The following is a 24,368-nucleotide window of genomic DNA, read 5'->3' on the forward strand; positions in this document are numbered from 1 at the left end:
ATACGCATTCCATGAATTTCTGAGGAAAAAAATGGAAAGTAGACTCTTTTTCAAAAATTAATTGTAAGAAAACTATTATAGCAATTCTTGTTTTCTAACTTGATATTGATAGAAAAAATAATGAAAAAAAAATAAAAAAAATATAACAAAAAATCTAAAAATTCTGGTTTCTTAGTACAGTTTATTGTTTTTGGGACTACTTAAAAAGCGATTGGAGGGTTACAAAATAATATTTTCCAACAAAATATAGCTTTACTCCATAGTCAATAAACTAAGCTTTTAAATAAAATAAAAATCAAAATCATACTTTGAAAAACAAAGAAATTAAACCACTTTGTTTTAAAAAAGTTAAGAAAAAATGACTTTTTAACTTTTTTTTGTTGTTTAAGACCTTAAAACTTAATATAAATTTCTTTAACTAATCAATGTGTTAGTATTTGAGTTGAGGTACTTATTTCTTTTTATTTCGATGAATTTTATTAATAATTGCAGAAGTTACACATGTTCAAACATTCTAACATAAGGAAAAATAGCTTCAGTTTCGATTAATTTTTTTCTATGAAAAAATACATTTTTAGTTTTTCAAAATAGTTTTACTCCGTAGTTTGATTCAATCTCAATCCAAAATAGAATTAAAAAAAATAAAAATTTTAGTCTAACTAAGAAACAAACCAATGTCTTTCAGGGTTTCAGGTCGTTCTAAAACAACGAAAATTTTATCATGTTTTGTTCTCTCTTCATTACAAGTGCACAAATTTGGAAATTGTAGGGATGAAGATATTTAGCCTTGTTTATTATCTAAATAATAAAATTTATTTCATTCAATTATCTTTAAAAATGTGAAAGTTATGCACCGATTTGTAAACGATAGCCCGATTTTTACGTGGTCCACTCAGCCTTAATCCAATACGGTATCACTTAATTGTATCCTTATTTAAGTCTGAATGTTAAAAAATAATTGACGAATTGTTAATGTTTCATAAATTAATTTATCAACAAGTCCAGCTACGTAAAAACAGAATATAAAGAGGTTTTTTTTTAGAAAAAAGCCGTTTTGGTTTTTTGTTAATTTCTCGAATCTGGTTTTCTGTTTCTGTTTAAAAATAAATAAAAGCATCGAATTTCAATTTTAAATTAGTATACTTTATTACATGAAATTTTGAAAAAAAGTAGTTTGAAATTTTTTTTTTTTCCAATTTTTTTTTCAAAATTTTGTTTTTAAAAATTAAATTTTCAAAAACTGTGCCATAAAATGGCTTTGTTTACAAATTTTGTAAAAGACTAATGTTTTGGCTTTAATAAAAAAAGTATAGCACGTTATTGTAAGTATAACCGTTAATTTTTAATAATTTTTTTTCCAAATTAAGTCAATTTTTTTTTAAATTGCCCCTCCCCGCTACACGAAGGGGAATAGACCCCCCCTCTCATAAGATTTTTTTTTTATCTTGACCTAACCTACACGCTCTAGCTTTTTGGCACATTACTCCTGAATCACCCTGTATATCACCTAAAGCGAGTGCAAAGCCTTGCTTGCGTCGCCTGTAGTTTGGACAACAAATATGTACGTCTTCTCTGGATCGGACGAGATGAACATCCGCATGTGGAAGGCCAGAGCATCGGAAAAACTTGGCTTGGTCAGACCACTTGAACGATCCAACTTTAACTACCAGAATACTTAGAGAAAATGAGTATACGAGTCCATGGGATATGGAACCCATCGATGAAAATAGTTTCTGGAGTTGATGCAAAATATAAAAGCTTGTAAGTCAAAATAGATGCAAGATTAATAATTGAATCTTATTGATTAAATTTGATACACTCCTTTTTGGATACCTGACAAGTAAAGAATCAGCGTATTGGATACATGTATAAAGGTCATAAAATTCCACCACAACCTAAAAATTCCGAACACCTCCTGTTAATACTCAGAATCCAGCATAGTTAACACCTCCACAGCAACAGCAAGAGCATCAAAAACAGATCAATCCAAATCAAACAATTATCTTGCAAAGTGCCGGAAGATTAAAGGACGCGTACGCTATCGACATTCAATCCCAGTACAAAGAAACGAGCACAAAGCTGATATTTTCGTTTGTTATTCCATAATTTATAAATAATGATTTTATTTATAAATAAATTAAAAAATAAACAAAAACAAAATATTTCATTGAAAATTTGTTTAGATTATTATTTAGAATTGTTGTCGGCGGAAAGCAAAATTGTTCTAAATCCACTGCTTACCTAAAATGAGATAATGATGCAATTTTAGTAATATGAGGGTGCTCTTTCCGAATTTGAAAATCGTTTTTGTCTAAGAAATTTCTTCAGCAGATAATATAATTTAATGGGACATCACATTATAAAAACAGCCAAGCAGCCTTCTGAAAATGAGACCCGAGTATTCTTGATTGTTCTAAGTCCCATCATATTTTCTTCTAAGTCCACTTTTTATTTAAGGAAAGTGCGTACTTGTATAGGAATTGTTCTATAAATCCAAGTTTGGGTTCTTAGTTTTTAAAAATATTAAAAAATAGTATTTATTTACTAATGAAGAAAGTTTGTATCGTTTCTTCAAAAGGAAACACCAAACTTTATAAAAAACATAACTTGAACTACCGAGGAGCAAAAAAATATCACTCTCAATCAATTTGAAACTTAAAAATCGCTCCCTGTTAAATTTGCTTTTTGTGACTTAGAACAATTTTGCTTTCCGCCGCTTATATGTGGTCATCATAATCCAAATACGTAACCATATGATCAATGGTATCTGAATCAACGAAATCCTTATCACGCCTTTCAGCTTTATTCCAAAGTAGAATTGGACAATTTCTCGTATTGCACGGGTCCGAACCTATAAATACGTAGCAATACGAAAAAAATAAACAATTTCCAAACACCAAACATGGCATAAATTCAAAAAAAATGTTTACCGATGTTTCATGTTCGCTTACTTGTGATGGTTCCCATATTAATCTGTCTTCATTTTCAAAAGAAAACATAAAACTAATCAAAATAAACTCTGAATGAATTTTTAGCTGACAATCAAATTTAATTTTCCGTGTTAACTTCTGATTAACTTTATTCAATAAATTAAATATTCACCTATATTTACAAAACAAAAAATTTAAACGTATCATTACTTGACTTGGCCTTCTCGTTAGCACCATGAAAAAAATGGGCTTTTTTATTGGAAGCGCTGGGTAAACGAGGTTAATCTGCTTTTCGGTTCACTTCTGAAAAATTAAATAAAAATTTTACTAAATACTTGAATTTTGAAAAGAAGAAAAAGGAAACAAAAATTTACTTTTCAATGACCACTGCTGGCATTTGGACTAGTTGAACGGGAGATTTACCGTCCTTGAGGCTTGAGTTAAATTTAAAATTTTTCCCCGCATCACAGACATTTGACGTTAATACAATTTTCTATCGAATCCTTTGTCTTGCTAAAATTTTTTCATTTTGAAATAAAGCCAAAAAAAATTTGTAATTTAACTTATTGATAACAAAATAAATTAAATTCATCCAAACCTTAAACTAATACATTGCACAGTTCCTCTACAAAATTCATATCGGATAACGAAGGAAGGACAAGTTGTTTGGTTTCTTCACTAAAAGGCAACCACGCGTAATGGTATGGATATGCACGCCATGAATCTGAATGTTTAAATGGAAATGTAAAAGCCAGTCCATTATAATGAATATATATATATATAAATTACTAGCTGACCCGGCGGACTTCGTTCCGCCTTTCCAAGTATTTGTTTTCAAATTTTAGCCCTGTAATGTGTTAAACTTTTTCCGGTTCACTCGGTTCGGTTGATATGTGGAGCACAAATAAATTGACTACAGCGCAACCTACAGGGTCCAATTATAACACAAAAACCTGTCTGGGGCAAACCTTATCACACACACACAAAATTTCACAAAAAATATCCAGTCATTCGACCCCAAATACGGATTTTGAAATAAACTTGACAAAAGCGCCACCTACCGGGTCCAATTATAACACAATACCTGTCTCAGATGGACCTTATCGCACACACAAAATTTCACAAAAATCTATTCAGTCTTTCGACCCCAAATATGGAATTTGCATATACATAACTTGACAACAGCGCCACCTACCGGGTCCAATTATAACACAAAACCTGTCTCGGATAGACCTTATCGCATACACAAAATTTCACAAAAATCTGTTCAGTCATTCGACCCCAAATACGGAATTTGCATATAAATTGACAACAGCGCCACCTACCGGGTCCAATTATAACACAAAACCTGTCTCGGATGGACCTTATCGCACACACAAAATTTCACAAAAATCTGTTCAGTCATTCGACCCCAAATACGGAACTTGCATATAACTTGTCAACAGCGCCACCTACTGGGTCCAATTATAACACAAAACCTGTCTCGGATAGACCTTATCGCATACACAAAATTTCACAAAAATCTGTTCAGTCATTCGACCCCAAATACGGAATTTGCATATAAATTGACAACAGCGCCACCTACCGGGTCCTATTATAACACAATACCTGTCTCAGATGGACCTTATCGCACACACAAAATTTCACAAAAATCTATTCAGTCTTTCGACCCCAAATATGGAATTTGCATATACATAACTTGACAACAGCGCCACCTACCGGGTCCAATTATAACGCAAAACCTGTCTCGGATAGACCTTATCGCATACACAAAATTTCACAAAAATCTGTTCAGTCATTCGACCCCAAATACGGAATTTGCATATAACTTGTCAACAGCGCCACCTACTGGGTCCAATTATAAAACAAAACCTGTCTCGGATGGACCTTATCACCCCCACCAAATTTCAGAAAAATCTATCAAGTCGTTTAGAAGAAGTAGGGTCACAAACAAACGCACAGGAGAATTATATATATAAGATAGCGGCGATTTTAATTTCTGGCAATTGAACAACATTCCAATTATTTGTGTTATCTGGATTAAGATATTGCTTTATCAGTTAGAGATGTAACTCCATCAGTTCTCGATGACTCGGTTGGGATAATCTCAGTTGTTCTTGTTGGCATAACAGTATCATTAACTTGTTTAACAATTTTTGGTTGATCATATTTTATTAGCCAATTATCGTTCCCACGATATGTGTTTCTTATGATTTGTAGTCTAAGAGAAATAATCTTTCAAATTGTAATTGAAAAGATTTAGCTAGGACAGATGTTAGAGCTTTGTTTTCAAAACGTCGTAGGCAGTAATCAGCTCCCTGTAGTTTTGCACGAATATTTGAAATGATCCTTTCTAAAAAATTAATAATTAACATAACATTTTCTATACAAAAACAATTTAGGGTTGAAAAACTAACTTTCAAAGGAAAGCTCATTCAATTAAATCTTGTGATGGGAAGTCTTCATTGATTTGTTTTTTTTTTTTTTTAGTTTCGCTTTTCGTCTATCGATTCGGGCATAATTAAATGTCTCGGCAACTAAACGAACTATTCGTGTATTCGGTACAACGCCTAATTGTATTTTTTGGTCAACTTGACTTGCTCCAGCTTCCGAGAGATATCTGAAACAAAATAATAACAAGTTATCAGAGATTGTATTATTTAGTAAAATGATTTAAATCCTTACCCTTGATCCGGAATTAAACAAGCACGTCCAAAACAACACAGTTTGTGCATCCATTTTGTCGTTTTGGATTCATTTGTCCATATGGCTCTTCGTTTTTGGGTTTGAATACTGCCACTACTTTCTGTTTGAAGTTCTGAAAAAGTTTTATGTTATTTGATATGCATTATATTTAGATATGTTTGCAAGTCAATGTATTAGGTATATTTTAATGTAGATGACACAACTTCCTTCTAACTAGAAATCATTTAAATATTCTAAAAGTTTTGAGACTTATTGGCCTGGTCAGACCATGTGAATACCTTTCAGAATACCTTGAAGGAGAAATACGCTGCCCATCCACAAACCATACGAATCTACCTCAATGCGAATATACAAATCTGCTGGATGATCGAGATTCGAGACTCTTTAGTCCTTACACAGTAATATAAAACTCTCCTACAACTCTATCGTCGTTGTTGAAGCGCAACAAATAGGAACTTATCTCAGCCTTCATGCTTTCTTGCATAGCCAGAAGGCATTGATAATATTTGCTCAGGGAATATTATATTGTTGCTAAAAAAAAATATACTATTTTATGTATACTACATAGAAGGAGGGGGTAAGGGTTGTGAAAGGAACAACTTACATCCCTTAACGATTTAATAGATTCAATCCATTGCGTTCGCTTAACGGACTCAGGAAGATAATGTCATCGTCTTAGTGGTGGACTTATCGTCTATTCTAAAAACTTAGTTGGGTGAAACCCAGACCAGGTGGGACTCGAGATAGACACTTTAGTTCATCGACATACAAATTGTATCGTTGTTACTGTAGATTTGATCTTATTCGACCACGCGAAAATGTTGATGTATCCTCTTCGAAGAAAACAGCAACAAATTCTCCTCTAATATAATGGTTTAGAGGGTTTTTCATGGACGTAATGTTTCCAGAACATTATGTTGTATAGTTTGTTGAATTTTTCTATTGGTTTTGGTAAAATTTTTTTTTCCTCAAGAATTTGTTTCTTTACTTTGTTTGTTTATTATTACTGACAAATGTCACTTAAATGTTAAATCGATAAGTATTACCAACTGCAAGCATTGTATATATATTCTTATAATATATATATACAATGTGCAAGAAAAATAAACTCTTTTTTTTCACGAGAAGATGTCGCCAACGTATGTGTATGGAAGCTTTTCACTTTTTGGAAAGCTTTTCACTTTTTGGAATTTTTTTAAAAAGTGCCCATTGTAGTTATGGCTTTAAAGGCTTAACTACATTGGCCACTTTTTGAAAAAATTTCAAAAAGTGGAAAAGTGAAAAGCTTTACAAAAAGTGAAAAGCTTTTACACACATACCGTAGCGACATCTTCTCGCGAAAAAGAGTTCATTCAATTTTTTTTTGGAGCTGGTAACACTTATGAATTTAAGTGACATTAATGGCGTTTTTAATTGGCAATCTGGAAGCAAAAAAAAGCAATCTGAAAGCGTTCAATTGGGCAAAACTGACAGTTCTGATTCTGAAAAAAAGAGAATTTCTCTTCTGGTTTTAAAAACAGAATCAGAAGCAGAATCACTCAAACATTCATAGAGCAGCACAAATGTTTGCAGCATAAAAACAAATGAAATTTGGCGCGAATACACGTATATGTGACACAAGTCAAACTCAACCAACACATTCACACCAAACATCAGATTCTTCGGAATAAAAAAAAAACTGTTCAATTGGGATTCCGAATCGAAGAACAATTCCGGATTGCCAATTAAAAACGCCATAAGTATGTTCAGCGAGGATTTTTCTAGATCAGAACAGGACAGGACAGCACAGTTTCGTGAGAAACGTCAGATCATGATCAAGAGATAAATAAACCAGTTTAAAAAAAAAAAAAACAAGAATACAAAAAAAACTCGTTTGTCCTATTCCATATACCTACCACGCAACACCAGATACCATACATTGCGAACGTGCGAGAGATCCATTTCCTGTATCCTCTCATTTTCGCAAAAAAAATACAACACTTTGCATGCGCGATGAGCTTGCCTGGCGCCAATCCTTTTTTATGGAAAAACCTATGTACAAACAATATGTAGAATGTAGATACCTAAGTTCATCTTATTCTTTATACCACCAAACAACCACTCGACAGAGCGAGTGCGAGAGATCATGTAGAAACAAAATAGAAGATAATAAAGAGAGAGAGATACAACTAGCGCCAGCGGAATTTGTTTAAACTACAAATTCCAATACATACGCATTCCATGAATTTCTGAGGAAAAAAATGGAAAGTAGACTCTTTTTCAAAAATTAATTGTAAGAAAACTATTATAGCAATTCTTGTTTTCTAACTTGATATTGATAGAAAAAATAATGAAAAAAAATAAAAAAAATATAACAAAAAATCTAAAAATTCTGGTTTCTTAGTACAGTTTATTGTTTTTGGGACTACTTAAAAAGTGATTGGAGGGTTACAAAATAATATTTTCCAACAAAATATAGCTTTACTCCATAGTCAATAAACTAAGCTTTTAAATAAAATAAAAATCAAAATCATACTTTGAAAAACAAAGAAATTAAACCACTTTGTTTTAAAAAAGTTAAGAAAAAATGACTTTTTAACTTTTTTTTGTTGTTTAAGACCTTAAAACTTAATATTAATTTATTTAACTAATCAATGTGTTAGTATTTGAGTTGAGGTACTTATTTCTTTTTATTTCGATGAATTTTATTAATAATTGCAGAAGTTACACATGTTCAAACATTCTAACATAAGGAAAAATAGCTTCAGTTTCGATTAATTTTTTTCTATGAAAAAATACATTTTTAGTTTTTCAAAATAGTTTTACTCCGTAGTTTGATTCAATCTCAATTCAAAATAGAAATAAAAAAAATAAAAATTTTAGTCTAACTAAGAAACAAACCAATGTCTTTCAGGGTTTCAGGTCGTTCTAAAACAACGAAAATTTTATCATGTTTTGTTCTCTCTTCATTACAAGTGCACAAATTTGGAAATTGTAGGGATGAAGATATTTAGCCTTGTTTATTATCTAAATAATAAAATTTATTTCATTCAATTATCTTTAAAAATGTGAAAGTTATGCACCGATTTGTAAACGATAGCCCGATTTTTACGTGGTCCACTCAGCCTTAATCCAATACGGTATCTTCTTCTTCTTCTTCCTTTTTCTCGGCGCTGTTATGATCTCGATGTCGAGGGGATCATAACTATCCCACGTAACTGCTTCACACTAGTGATCCGCCTGTGGGGTTCGCCGGGTTGACCTCAGAAATCGGCGGCAAGCCTCCCGGTTTTGTATTGTTCCATTTCTAAGGCCAACTGAATGCTGGTGGTTTTGCATTTGCTTGTACCAGGAGTTTTTAGGCCTACCTTTCTTTCTATTTCGTGTTGGAACGTTGTATGATATTGCTTTTTTGACGGGGTTCTCAGGATCTCTCCTTTGAACATGGCAATACCAACTGAGTCGGTCGTGTTCAATTTTTTGGGAGATGGTGTTTTTAACATGAAGGCTTCCTCGGATCTTCGTACTTCTAATTCTATCAAGCTTTGTTACTCCTGCTGTCATACGAAGCATCTTCATCTCAGCTGCCGTTAACTTACTCTCATACTTTTTGTACATTGTCCAACATTGTGAACCGTATGTGAGTGCTGGACGCACAACTGCGGTGTAGAGTCTTCCTTTCCTTCCAATACGGTATCACTTAATTGTATCCTTATTTAAGTCTGAATGTTAAAAAATAATTGACGAATTGTTAATGTTTCATAAATTAATTTATCAACAAGTCCAGCTACGTAAAAACAGAATATAAAGAGGTTTTTTTAGAAAAAAGCCGTTTTGGTTTTTTGTTAATTTCTCGAATCTGGTTTTCTGTTTCTGTTTAAAAATAAATAAAAGCATCGAATTTCAATTTTAAATTAGTACTTTATTACATGAAATTTTGAAAAAAAGTAGTTTGAAATTTTTTTTTTTCCAATTTTTTTTTCAAAATTTTGTTTTTAAAAATTAAATTTTCAAAAACTGTGCCATAAAATGGCTTTGTTTACAAATTTTGTAAAAGACTAATGTTTTGGCTTTAATAAAAAAAGTATAGCACGTTATTGTAAGTATAACCGTTAATTTTTAATAATTTTTTTTCCAAATTAAGTCAATTTTTTTTAAATTGCCCCTCCCCGCTACACGAAGGGGAATAGACCCCCCCTCTCATAAGATTTTTTTTTTATCTTGACCTAACCTACACGCTCTAGCTTTTTGGCACATTACTCCTGAATCACCCTGTATATCACCTAAAGCGAGTGCAAAGCCTTGCTTGCGTCGCCTGTAGTTTGGACAACAAATATGTACGTCTTCTCTGGATCGGACGAGATGAACATCAGCATGTGGAAGGCCAGAGCATCGGAAAAACTTGGCTTGGTCAGACCACTTGAACGATCCAACTTTAACTACCAGAATACTTAGAGAAAATGAGTATACGAGTCCATGGGATATGGAACCCATCGATGAAAATAGTTTCTGGAGTTGATGCAAAATATAAAAGCTTGTAAGTCAAAATAGATGCAAGATTAATAATTGAATCTTATTGATTAAATTTGATACACTCCTTTTTGGATATCTGACAAGTAAAGAATCAGCGTATTGGATACATGTATAAAGGTCATAAAATTCCACCACAACCTAAAAATTCCGAACACCTCCTGTTAATACTCAGAATCCAGCATAGTTAACACCTCCACAGCAACAGCAAGAGCATCAAAAACAGATCAATCCAAATCAAACAATTATCTTGCAAAGTGCCGGAAGATTAAAGGACGCGTACGCTATCGACATTCAATCCCAGTACAAAGAAACGAGCACAAAGCTGATATTTTCGTTTGTTATTCCATAATTTATAAATAATGATTTTATTTATAAATAAATTAAAAAATAAACAAAAACAAAATATTTCATTGAAAATTTGTTTAGATTATTATTTAGAATTGTTGTCGGCGGAAAGCAAAATTGTTCTAAATCCACTGCTTACCTAAAATGAGATAATGATGCAATTTTAGTAATATGAGGGTGCTCTTTCCGAATTTGAAAATCGTTTTTGTCTAAGAAATTTCTTCAGCAGATAATATAATTTAATGGGACATCAAATTATAAAAACAGCCAAGCAGCCTTCTGAAAATGAGACCCGAGTATTCTTGATTGTTCTAAGTCCCATCATATTTTCTTCTAAGTCCACTTTTTATTTAAGGAAAGTGCGTACTTGTATAGGAATTGTTCTATAAATCCAAGTTTGGGTTCTTAGTTTTTAAAAATATTAAAAAATAGTATTTATTTACTAATGAAGAAAGTTTGTATCGTTTCTTCAAAAGGAAAGACCACACTTTATAAAAAACATAACTTGAACTACCGAGGAGCAAAAAAATATCACTCTCAATCAATTTGAAACTTAAAAATCGCTCCCTGTTAAATTTGCTTTTTGTGACTTAGAACAATTTTGCTTTCCGCCGCTTATATGTGGTCATCATAATCCAAATACGTAACCATATGATCAATGGTATCTGAATCAACGAAATCCTTATCACGCCTTTCAGCTTTATTCCAAAGTAGAATTGGACAAGTTCTCGTATTGCACGGGTCCGAACCTATAAATACGTAGCAATACGAAAAAAATAAACAATTTCCAAACACCAAACATGGCATAAATTCAAAAAAAATGTTTACCGATGTTTCATGTTCGCTTACTTGTGATGGTTCCCATATTAATCTGTCTTCATTTTCAAAAGAAAACATAAAACTAATCAAAATAAACTCTGAATGAATTTTTAGCTGACAATCAAATTTAATTTTCCGTGTTAACTTCTGATTAACTTTATTCAATAAATTAAATATTCACCTATATTTACAAAACAAAAAATTTAAACGTATCATTACTTGACTTGGCCTTCTCGTTAGCACCATGAAAAAAATGGGCTTTTTTATTGGAAGCGCTGGGTAAACGAGGTTAATCTGCTTTTCGGTTCACTTCTGAAAAATTAAATAAAAATTTTACTAAATACTTGAATTTTGAAAAGAAGAAAAAGGAAACAAAAATTTACTTTTCAATGACCACTGCTGGCATTTGGACTAGTTGAACGGGAGATTTACCGTCCTTGAGGCTTGAGTTAAATTTAAAATTTTTCCCCGCATCACAGACATTTGACGTTAATACAGTTTTCTATCGAATCCTTTGTCTTGCTAAAATTTTTTCATTTTGAAATAAAGCCAAAAAAAATTTGTAATTTAACTTATTGATAACAAAATAAATTAAATTCATCCAAACCTTAAACTAATACATTGCACAGTTCCTCTACAAAATTCATATCGGATAACGAAGGAAGGACAAGTTGTTTGGTTTCTTCACTAAAAGGCAACCACGCGTAATGGTATGGATATGCACGCCATGAATCTGAATGTTTAAATGGAAATGTAAAAGCCAGTCCATTATAATGAATATATATATATATAAATTACTAGCTGACCCGGCGGACTTCGTTCCGCCTTTCCAAGTATTTGTTTTCAAATTTTAGCCCTGTAATGTGTTAAACTTTTTCCGGTTCACTCGGTTCGGTTGATATGTGGAGCACAAATAAATTGACTACAGCGCAACCTACAGGGTCCAATTATAACACAAAAACCTGTCTGGGGCAAACCTTATCACACACACAAAATTTCACAAAAAATATCCAGTCATTCGACCCCAAATACGGATTTTGAAATAAACTTGACAAAAGCGCCACCTACCGGGTCCAATTATAACACAATACCTGTCTCAGATGGACCTTATCGCACACACAAAATTTCACAAAAATCTATTCAGTCTTTCGACCCCAAATATGGAATTTGCATATACATAACTTGACAACAGCGCCACCTACCGGGTCCAATTATAACACAAAACCTGTCTCGGATAGACCTTATCGCATACACAAAATTTCACAAAAATCTGTTCAGTCATTCGACCCCAAATACGGAATTTGCATATAAATTGACAACAGCGCCACCTACCGGGTCCAATTATAACACAAAACCTGTCTCGGATGGACCTTATCGCACACACAAAATTTCACAAAAATCTGTTCAGTCATTCGACCCCAAATACGGAACTTGCATATAACTTGTCAACAGCGCCACCTACTGGGTCCAATTATAACACAAAACCTGTCTCGGATAGACCTTATCGCATACACAAAATTTCACAAAAATCTGTTCAGTCATTCGACCCCAAATACGGAATTTGCATATAAATTGACAACAGCGCCACCTACCGGGTCCTATTATAACACAATACCTGTGTGAATATATACAATATATAGTGTGAAGACGAGAGTTCTTTTAAGACTGATTTATTCATCAATATAAAATAACTTAAAACTATGACATTTCTCTTATGTACTAAACTTATATACTAAACTAATAATAAGAACTATACTTCTCAACTTCATATGGTATGTTCTCACAACATCTCCCTTCTTATTATATAAAAAATACATAATATGAAAACATAAATAATATTTGGTTGTTAATTATTTCATTTAACAAAATTATTTCATTTAACAAAATAAGAATTCGATTATAGATTTATTAATGGATTACATCCTTTTTTTTTTTTTTTTTTTTAGTTGATTCAAAATTATTAAAAAAAAAATAATTAATTCATTATAAACTTAATTTAATTCAATTCATTTATTTATACTTTTATTTCATTAATTTTGTTTTGTTTTTTTTTTTTTTTTTAATTTTACAAAGGATATCTCTTCGGCTCTTTAACCTTTCTTCCTCTTTGAGTTTTATAATTTGGACTTTTACATGTAGTATCTGATGTTTCGACTGATGAAGATCGTTTGTCAGAACATTCTGGAGTTATACTATCTGCATTTGATTGCTTATTGGTATTATCCGAATGTAAACCTTCAATTGATTTATTTTCACGAGACTGATTTTGTAAAATTATATGTTCCCTATTTCGTCTATACTGTCCCGTACCGGATCGATCATCGGACAGATCTTCAACTATATACGAATTAGGTTCTTTGCATTGCTCTAATATTTTACCTGGCGACCAAGTATCATTAGGTTTTCGTTTAAAAAGAACTCCATCACCAAGAACAACTTTGGGTAATATCTTTGTATGTATGTCGTAGTATTTTTTCATTTTTTCATTATATTTTTTTACGTTTTTGCTGTGAGTTTTTGCGTCGACTATTTCAGGTTTCAAATACTTTGTATTGACAGGTAAATTAGATCTGAGATTTCTAGACATTAATAATTTAGCTGGTGATTCAAACTTATCTTTGGGTGTGTTTCTGTACTGCAGAAGACCTATATAAGGATCAGTATTTGATTCATAACATTTTTTAAAAATATTTTTAATTGTTTTAACAGATCGCTCTGTTAAACCGTTAGACCTAGGGTAATTAGGACTGGACGTAAGATACTCAATATCCCAAGCAGATAAAAAGTTTTTATATTCCATTGAATTGAAAGGCGGTCCATTATCGGACATCAAAATTTTTGGTATACCATGCCTAGCAAAGAAAGATTTGAGATGGTTTATAATGTTTTTACTTGTAGAATTTTTTTTTAAATTTGCAACCTCTATATATTTAGAGTAGTAATCTACAGCTAAGAGGTAAACTTCATTTTTCCAATGAAAAAGATCAACACCTAACTTTTCCCATGGAAGATTTGTCGGAGGGTGAGGAGTAAGAGGCATTTTTGGATTTGATGGTCTATATTTACCGCACGTTTTGCAACTCAGAACAATATTCTTTATGTCATTGTAAATATTGGGCCAGTACACAATGTCTCTGGTTTGATTCAAACATCTTTTAATGCCAAAATGACCCTCATGAATCTTATTTAAAATCTCTCTCCTCATTGATTTAGGTATGATAAGACTTTTGTTTTTAAAAATTAAATCGTCAATAACCGTTATCTCTCCCCTCATATGAAAATAAGGTTGCGCTTCTATTTTTGTCAAACTATTTCTTTCTGGCCATCCGTTTAAACAATATTCTTTGACGACTTGCAGAGCACCATCATCATTCGTTTTTCTTTTAATTTCTTCTAATTTTGTTTCTGTTACTGACAAATTTGATAATATCAAATTAACATGTACATTTACCTCATCAGAGCTTTTTTTGAATTCAGAATCATTAACGCAGCATGCTCTTGATAAAGTATCCGCAACATACATGTTTTTCCCTGGGACATAAATAGGGTGTAAATCATAGATTTGAAGCTTAAGAAGAATTCTTTGAAGTCTAGGAGAAACTTTACATAAACTTTTTTTTAAAATCGGTATGAGTGGTTTGTGGTCTGTTTCAACCGTAACCGCTTGACCATAAAGATATCTGTGAAACCTATTGCAGCCGAAATATATTGCCAAGAGTTCCTTTTCAATCTGGGAATAATTTTGTTGAGTTTCGGTTAACGTTGTAGATGCATAGGCTATAGGGCTTTTTTCATGCAAAATAACCGCTCCCATCGCATCTTTGGAAGAGTCAACTGAAAGTGTTATTGACTTTTTAGGGTCAAAATGACATAATATTGGTGATTTACAAAGTAAATTTTTAATTTTTTCAAATTCTTTTTGATGTGAACTAGTCCATTGCCAGTCAATGTCTTTTTTAAGAAGCGATCTTAGATTTAGCGTCTCTGCTGATAAATTTTGAATGTAAGCACCAAGATAATTTACCATGCCTAAAAATCTCTGTAGGTCTTTAACACATGATGGCGTAGTCATGTTCTGGATAGCTTCTATCTTTGAAGGATCCGACGATATACCTTCAGGTTCGAAAATGTGCCCTAAATATTTGATTTTAGTAACCCCTATTTTGCATTTGTTTTTGTTTAATTTTAGGCCTAACTGTTTTGTTCTTTCTAAAACTAGTCTTAAATTGTTATCATGCTCTTCTCTCGTTCTTCCATGCACTAAAAAATCATCAACGTATATTAATAATCCTGGTAAATCACTAAATAATCTTTGCATGCAATTATGAAAAATTTTTGAAGCCGCGCTGATTCCATATGGTAATCTTAAAAAACGTTTCCTTCCAAAAGGAGTATTAAAAGTACAAAGAAAAGAACTTTTTTCGTCTAATTCTAACATCCAAAATCCTGAATTCGCATCAAGAAGGCTAAAGAACTTAGAACCTGCCAGCTGAGAACGAATATATTCAAAATCAGGCATTTCGAAATGCGGGCGAACTATTGCCTCATTTAAATTTCTAGGATCAAGACAGACTCTGAGTTCTTTATTTGCCTTTTCTACTAGAACAATCGAACTTACCCATGAAGTGGGTTCATGAACATCAGTTATTACACCAAGCTGCTCCATACGACCAAGTTCTTCTTTATAACGCTTCATTAATTTAAACGGCACTTTTCTTGGAGCATCTATTTTAGGTTTTACATCCGGATTTACTTTTAAACTTATTTTTTCTGACAAAAGACCTAAGCCTTCGAAAACATCACTGAACTCCTTTAATAAATTATTTTCACATGTTTCATTAGTTATTTCATAAACTTTTTTCAATAAATTTAATTCTTTGCATGTTTTTAAACCAATAATTGGAATACAATCATCTTTTTTAACTACAAAAAAATCAATATCTACTTCTTTTTTATTGTCAAGACTACATTTTAATTTGCAAATTCCGCTGTTAATAATACTTTCACCGGTATAAGATATGATTTTAGCAATAGTAGGTTTAATTTTTATATTTTTTAACAAAAGTTGATTTAATGTTTTTTCTGAAATTACATTGGCTTGAGCGCCGGTGTCTAACAAACAACTAACTTTTTTCTTATTTATACATAATTCTACAGTCCAAAGATCATTACCAGTCATCGTCTTACCATTGCCACCTTTCATCTGCTTTATTGTTCCCAAAAATAACTCCTCTTCTCCTTCTTCCGCATTTATGACTCTTACATGAAGCTTACTTTTGCACATAACAGCGTAATGATTCCGTTTACCGCATTTCTTACATGTTGAACCTAAAGCTGGGCATTTGAAGTGGTGTTGCTGTCCACATCGATAACAGGTTTTTTGTGTATGTGTAGCCTTTGTCTGGTGATAATTTTTCTCCGCTACTGATGACGTCTTCGTATTTCTGCCTCTTTCCTTCATTGCATTGCTATTGTAGTTAACGTTAGATCTCGGTAGCCTTCTATCGATTTTGGCAACTACACTTGTTGTTGGAGTTTCAAGTTGCTTTGCCTGCTCTTTCGTATTTTCCATAAGGCGTGCAATTTCTATTGCTTTATCAAGTTTTAATTTGTCATCTTGCAATAGCTTATCTCTAATGGAACTATTTTCTTTACTTAAGCCACAAATGAAGATGTCTTTTACTATGCTGCTTTGCAACGTTCCAAGTTCACATGATTTGCTTAAATTTTTAAGATTTGTAACAAATTCTGTAATGGACTCACCAATGATTTGCTTTCGCGTAAAGAAGTTGTGTCTTTCCATCGCAATATTCTTTTTTGGAGAACAGAATTCTTCGAATTTATCGATTACGTCTTGCAAACTTACTGTGTCCATTTCGAGATTAAACGAGCTGAAGATAGGCAACGAGTCTGGTCCAAGATAATGCAGAAATATAGCCACTTTTCGTTGATCTTTTTCTTTTTCCATGTTGGATGCTCTCAGGAAAATTTTAAATTGTAGGATCCAATTTTTCCAGAGATCTGATAAATTTTGATGACCATGTGTAAAATCCAATGGTGATAACGTTGGGACTATTCCCACGTGTCCTTCGTCAGACATAACTTCAATTTTTGGTTTAGTTTCAACAATTTCTGTTTTATTTGGACTTTTGCCTTTAGTCATAAATTTTTTTTTTAAACTTTTTATAAATTGCAAATTTTCAATTTAAATTTAAATTTGTCACTTTTTTTTTTTTTTTTTAATTTAAGTTTTTACTTCTGACACCATATTATAGTGTGAAGACGAGAGTTCTTTTAAGACTGATTTATTCATCAATATAAAATAACTTAAAACTATGACATTTCTCTTATGTACTAAACTTATATACTAAACTAATAATAAGAACTATACTTCTCAACTTCATATGGTATGTTCACAACATCTCAGATGGACCTTATCGCACACACAAAATTTCACAAAAATCTATTCAGTCTTTCGACCCCAAATATGGAATTTGCATATACATAACTTGACAACAGCGCCACCTACCGGGTCCAATTATAACGCAAAACCTGTCTCGGATAGACCTTATCGCATACACAAAATTTCACAAAAATCTGTTCAGTCATTCGACCCCAAATACGGAATTTGCATATAACTTGTCAACAGCGCCACCTACTGGGTCCAATTATAAAACAAAACCTGTCTCGGATGGACCTTATCACCCCCACCAAATTTCAGAAAAATCTATCAAGTCGTTTAGAAGAAGTAGGGTCACAAACAAACGCACAGGAGAATTATATATATAAGATAGCGGCGATTTTAATTTCTGGCAATTGAACAACATTCCAATTATTTGTGTTATCTGGATTAAGATATTGCTTTATCAGTTAGAGATGTAACTCCATCAGTTCTCGATGACTCGGTTGGGATAATCTCAGTTGTTCTTGTTGGCATAACAGTATCATTAACTTGTTTAACAATTTTTGGTTGATCATATTTTACTAGCCAATTATCGTTCCCACGATATGTGTTTCTTATGATTTGTAGTCTAAGAGAAATAATCTTTCAAATTGTAATTGAAAAGATTTAGCTAGGACAGATGTTAGAGCTTTGTTTTCAAAACGTCGTAGGCAGTAATCAGCTCCCTGTAGTTTTGCACGAATATTTGAAATGATCCTTTCTAAAAAATTAATAATTAACATAACATTTTCTATACAAAAACAATTAAGGGTTGAAAAACTAACTTTCAAAGGAAAGCTCATTCAATTAAATCTTGTGATGGGAAGTCTTCATTGATTTGTTTTTTTTTTTAGTTTCGCTTTTCGTCTATCGATTCGGGCATAATTAAATGTCTCGGCAACTAAACGAACTATTCGTGTATTCGGTACAACGCCTAATTGTATTTTTTGGTCAACTTCACTTGCTCCAGCTTCCGAGAGATATCTGAAACAAAATAATAACAAGTTATCAGAGATTGTATTATTTAGTAAAATGATTTAAATCCTTACCCTTGATCCGGAATTAAACAAGCACGTCCAAAACAACACAGTTTGTGCATCCATTTTGTCGTTTTGGATTCATTTGTCCATATGGCTCTTCGTTTTTGGGTTTGAATACTGCCACTACTTTCTGTTTGAAGTTCTGAAAAAGTTTTATGTTATTTGATATGCATTATATTTAGATATGTTTGCAAGTCAATGTATTAGGTATATTTTAATGTAGATGACACAACTTCCTTCTAACTAGAAATCATTTAAATATTCTAAAAGTTTTGAGACTTATTGGCCTGGTCAGACCATGTGAATACCTTTCAGAATACCTTGAAGGAGAAATACGCTGCCCATCCACAAACCATACGAATCTACCTCAATGCGAATATACAAATCTGCTGGATGATCGAGATTCGAGACTCTTTAGTCCTTACACAGTAATATAAAACTCTCCTACAACTCTATCGTCGTTGTTGAAGCGCAACAAATAGGAACTTATCTCAGCCTTCATGCTTTCTTGCATAGCCAGAAGGCATTGATAATATTTGCTCAGGGAATATTATATTGTTGCTAAAAAAAAATATACTATTTTATGTATACTACATAGAAGGAGGGGGTAAGGGTTGTGAAAGGAACAACTTACATCCCTTAACGATTTAATAGATTCAATCCATTGCGTTCGCTTAACGGACTCAGGAAGATAATGTCATCGTCTTAGTGGTGGACTTATCGTCTATTCTAAAAACTTAGTTGGGTGAAACCCAGACCAGGTGGGACTCGAGATAGACACTTTAGTTCATCGACATACAAATTGTATCGTTGTTACTGTAGATTTGATCTTATTCGACCACGCGAAAATGTTGATGTATCCTCTTCGAAGAAAACAGCAACAAATTCTCCTCTAATATAATGGTTTAGAGGGTTTTTCATGGACGTAATGTTTCCAGAACATTATGTTGTATAGTTTGTTGAATTTTTCTATTGGTTTTGGTAAATTTTTTTTTTCCTCAAGAATTTGTTTCTTTACTTTGTTTGTTTATTATTACTGACAAATGTCACTTAAATGTTAAATCGATAAGTATTACCAACTGCAAGCATTGTATACAGGGTGTCCCACAGTCACCGCCCCAAACGAAAACCATGGATTCCTGAGGTCATTTTAAGTCGAAAAACTTAAGAGGTAAATTTCTCGTTTTCGTCCCGTTTTCGAGTTACCACGGTTTTTATGATTTTTGTTCTCTTTTCCCTTATCTGGCTTTATCTTTGCCAAACTACGTTTAATTTGAAAAATTTTTTTTACAACCAATCTAGAATTTAGTACAGTTTTAGTTTGTCTCAAAACTTTTTTTACTGCGGACAACCGTTTCTCCACAATTTTGCATCAAATACAATTTTCTTCGTTTTTTAAGTTGTTTTTTACACTTTCATATCATTTAAGTCAAAAAAACACGTTAATGAGTATTAATTTTTTGTCCTTTTTATTAAAGCCCAGTTTATTTTCATAAAAAAAATAAGTTTTATTTCATAAAAAAGGCTACTGAAAGTAATTAAAAAAAATAAACAAACTGAGTGAATTAAAAAAAAAAATAATTTTTAAATACAAAATTTATTTAAATGAATTAAAAACTTTTTCTGAGCTATTGTGGCTAAGAAAAGAACAAATAAATAAATCTCAGAAAAAGTTTAAATTCATTTAAATAAATTTTGTATTTAAAAATTATTTTTTTTTTTTAATTCACTCAGTTTGTTTATTTTTTTTAATTACTTTCAGTAGCCTTTTTTATGAAATAAAACTTATTTTTTTTATGAAAATAAACTGGGCTTTAAAAAAAGGACAAAAAATTAATACTCATTAACGTGTTTTTTTGACTTAAATGATATGAAAGTGTAAAAAACAACTTAAAAAACGAAGAAAATTGTATTTGATGCAAAATTGTGGAGAAACGGTTGTCCGCAGTAAAAAAAGTTTTGAGACAAACTAAAACTGTACTAAATTCTAGATTGGTTGTAAAAAAAATTTTTCAAATTAAACGTAGTTTGGCAAAGATAAAGCCAGATAAGGGAAAAGAGAACAAAAATCATAAAAACCGTGGTAACTAGAAAACGGGACGAAAACGAGAAAATTACCTCTTAAGTTTTTCGACTTAAAATGACCTCAGGAATCCATGGTTTTCGTTTGGGGCGGTGACTGTGGGACACCCTGTATATATTCTTATAATATACAGGGTGCCCCACAGTCACCGCCCCAAATGAAAACCATGGATTCCTGAGGTAATTTTAAGTCGAAAAACTTAAGAGGTAATTTTCTCGTTTTCGTCCCGTTTTCGAGTTACCACGGTTTTTATGATTTTTTCTCTTTTGTCCTTTAACTGGCCTTAACTTTGCCAAACTACGTTTGATTTGAAAGATTTTTTTTGCAACCAATCAAGAATTTATTGCAGTGTAAGTTTGTCTCAAAACTTTTTTTTCTGCGGACAACCGTTTCTCCACAATTTTGCATCAAACACAATTTTCTTCGTTTTTTAAGTTGTTTTTTACACTTTCATATTATTTAAGTCAAAAAAACACGTTAATGAGTATTAATTTTTTGTGCTTTTTATTAAACCCCAGTTTATTTTCATAAAAAAAATAGGTTTTATTTCATAAAAAAGGCTACTGAAAGTAATTAAAAAAAAATAAACAAACTGAGTGAATTAAAAAAAAAAATAATTTTTCAATACAAAATTAATTTAAATGAATTAAAACTTTTTCTGAGCTTTATCTATTTCTTTTCTTTTTTTCTTTTCTTAACCACAATTGCTCAGAAAAAGTTTTTAATTCATTTAAATTAATTTTTTATTTAAAAATTATTTTTTTTTTCATTCACTCAGTTTGTTTATTTTTTTTAATTACTTTCAGTAGCCTTTTTTATGAAATAAAACTTATTTTTTTTTATGAAAATAAACTGGGCTTTAATAAAATGCACAAAAAATTTATACTCATTAACGTGTTTTTTTGACTTAAATGATATGAAAGTGTAAAAAACAACTTAAAAAACGAAAAAAGTTGTGTTTGATGCAAAATTGTGGAGAAACGGTTGTCCGCAGAAAAAAAAGTTTTGAGACAAACTTAAACTGCAATAAATTCTTGATTGATTGCAAAAAAAATCTTTCAAATCAAACGTAGTTTGGCAAAGATAAGGCCAGTTAAAGGACAAAAGAGAAAAAATCATAAAAACCGTGGTAATTTGAAAACGGGACGAAAACGAGAAAATTACCTCTTAAGTTTTTCGACTTAAAATGACCTCAGGAATCCATGGTTTTCATTTGGGGCGGTGACTGTGGGACACCCTGTATATATACAATGTGCAAGAAAAATAAACTCTTTTTTTTTCACGAGAAGATGTCGCCAACGTATGTGTATGGAAGCTTTTCACTTTTTGGAAAGCTTTTCACTTTTTCACTTTTTGGAATTTTTTTAAAAAGTGCCCATTGTAGTTATGGCTTTAAAGGCTTAACTACATTGGCCACTTTTTGAAAAAATTTCAAAAAGTGGAAAAGTGAAAAGCTTTACAAAAAGTGAAAAGCTTTTACACACATACCGTAGCGACATCTTCTCGCGAAAAAGAGTTCATTCAATTTTTTTTTGGAGCTGGTAACACTTATGAATTTAAGTGACATTAATGGCGTTTTTAATTGGCAATCTGGAAGCAAAAAAAAGCAATCTGAAAGCGTTCAATTGGGCAAAACTGACAGTTCTGATTCTGAAAAAAAGAGAATTTCTCTTCTGGTTTTAAAAACAGAATCAGAAGCAGAATCACTCAAACATTCATAGAGCAGCACAAATGTTTGCAGCATAAAAACAAATGAAATTTGGCGCGAATACACGTATATGTGACACAAGTCAAACTCAACCAATACATTCACACCAAACATCAGATTCTTCGGAATAAAAAAAAAACTGTTCAATTGGGATTCCGAATCGAAGAACAATTCCGGATTGCCAATTAAAAACGCCATAAGTATGTTCAGCGAGGATTTTTCTAGATCAGAACAGGACAGGACAGCACAGTTTCGTGAGAAACGTCAGATCATGATCAAGAGATAAATAAACCAGTTTAAAAAAAAAAAAAACAAGAATACAAAAAAAACTCGTTTGTCCTATTCCATATACCTACCACGCAACACCAGATACCATACATTGCGAACGTGCGAGAGATCCATTTCCTGTATCCTCTCATTTTCGCAAAAAAAATACAACACTTTGCATGCGCGATGAGCTTGCCTGGCGCCAATCCTTTTTTATGGAAAAACCTATGTACAAACAATATGTAGAATGTAGATACCTAAGTTCATCTTATTCTTTATACCACCAAACAACCACTCGACAGAGCGAGTGCGAGAGATCATGTAGAAACAAAATAGAAGATAATAAAGAGAGAGAGATACAACTAGCGCCAGCGGAATTTGTTTAAACTACAAATTCCAATACATACGCATTCCATGAATTTCTGAGGAAAAAAATGGAAAGTAGACTCTTTTTCAAAAATTAATTGTAAGAAAACTATTATAGCAATTCTTGTTTTCTAACTTGATATTGATAGAAAAAATAATGAAAAAAAATAAAAAAAATATAACAAAAAATCTAAAAATTCTGGTTTCTTAGTACAGTTTATTGTTTTTGGGACTACTTAAAAAGTGATTGGAGGGTTACAAAATAATATTTTCCAACAAAATATAGCTTTACTCCATAGTCAATAAACTAAGCTTTTAAATAAAATAAAAATCAAAATCATACTTTGAAAAACAAAGAAATTAAACCACTTTGTTTTAAAAAAGTTAAGAAAAAATGACTTTTTAACTTTTTTTTGTTGTTTAAGACCTTAAAACTTAATATAAATTTCTTTAACTAATCAATGTGTTAGTATTTGAGTTGAGGTACTTATTTCTTTTTATTTCGATGAATTTTATTAATAATTCTAACATAAGGAAAAATAGCTTCAGTTTCGATTAATTTTTTTCTATGAAAAAATACATTTTTAGTTTTTCAAAATAGTTTTACTCCGTAGTTTGATTCAATCTCAATCCAAAATAGAAATTTTATCATGTTTTGTTCTCTCTTCATTACAAGTGCACAAATTTGGAAATTGTAGGGATGAAGATATTTAGCCTTGTTTATTATCTAAATAATAAAATTTATTTCATTCAATTATCTTTAAAAATGTGAAAGTTATGCACCGATTTGTAAACGATAGCCCGATTTTTACGTGGTCCACTCAGCCTTAATCCAATACGGTATCACTTAATTGTATCCTTATTTAAGTCTGAATGTTAAAAAATAATTGACGAATTGTTAATGTTTCATAAATTAATTTATCAACAAGTCCAGCTACGTAAAAACAGAATATAAAGAGGTTTTTTTTAGAAAAAAGCCGTTTTAGTTTTTTGTTAATTTCTCGAATCTGGTTTTCTGTTTCTGTTTAAAAATAAATAAAAGCATCGAATTTCAATTTTAAATTAGTACTTTATTACATGAAATTTTGAAAAAAAGTAGTTTGAAATTTTTTTTTTCCAATTTTTTTTTCAAAATTTTGTTTTTAAAAAT

The 24,368-nt window shown here is 31.6% G+C and overlaps 1 long non-coding RNA gene and 2 pseudogenes across 1 annotated transcript; all 3 read right to left on the reverse strand.

Annotated features, from left to right (window-relative positions):
- Positions 1 to 2,938: 2,938 nt before the first annotated feature.
- Positions 2,939 to 3,863, reverse strand: LOC129920605 (uncharacterized). Its single transcript, XR_008773270.1, has 3 exons — positions 3,529 to 3,863; positions 3,305 to 3,443; positions 2,939 to 3,233 (listed from the first exon to the last, which is right to left on the reverse strand). It is a non-coding gene; the product is annotated as an uncharacterized LOC129920605 (long non-coding RNA).
- Positions 3,864 to 3,911: 48 nt separating this feature from the next.
- LOC129920603 (phosphatidylinositol 4-kinase type 2-beta-like) lies at positions 3,912 to 6,637 on the reverse strand (annotated as a pseudogene).
- An 11,179-nt stretch (positions 6,638 to 17,816) lies between these two features.
- On the reverse strand, positions 17,817 to 19,832 carry LOC129920655 (phosphatidylinositol 4-kinase type 2-beta-like; annotated as a pseudogene).
- Positions 19,833 to 24,368: the final 4,536 nt, after the last annotated feature.

This window comes from Episyrphus balteatus, chromosome X, assembly GCF_945859705.1.
Source record: "Episyrphus balteatus chromosome X, idEpiBalt1.1, whole genome shotgun sequence".
NCBI classification, from domain to species: Eukaryota; Metazoa; Arthropoda; class Insecta; order Diptera; family Syrphidae; genus Episyrphus; species Episyrphus balteatus.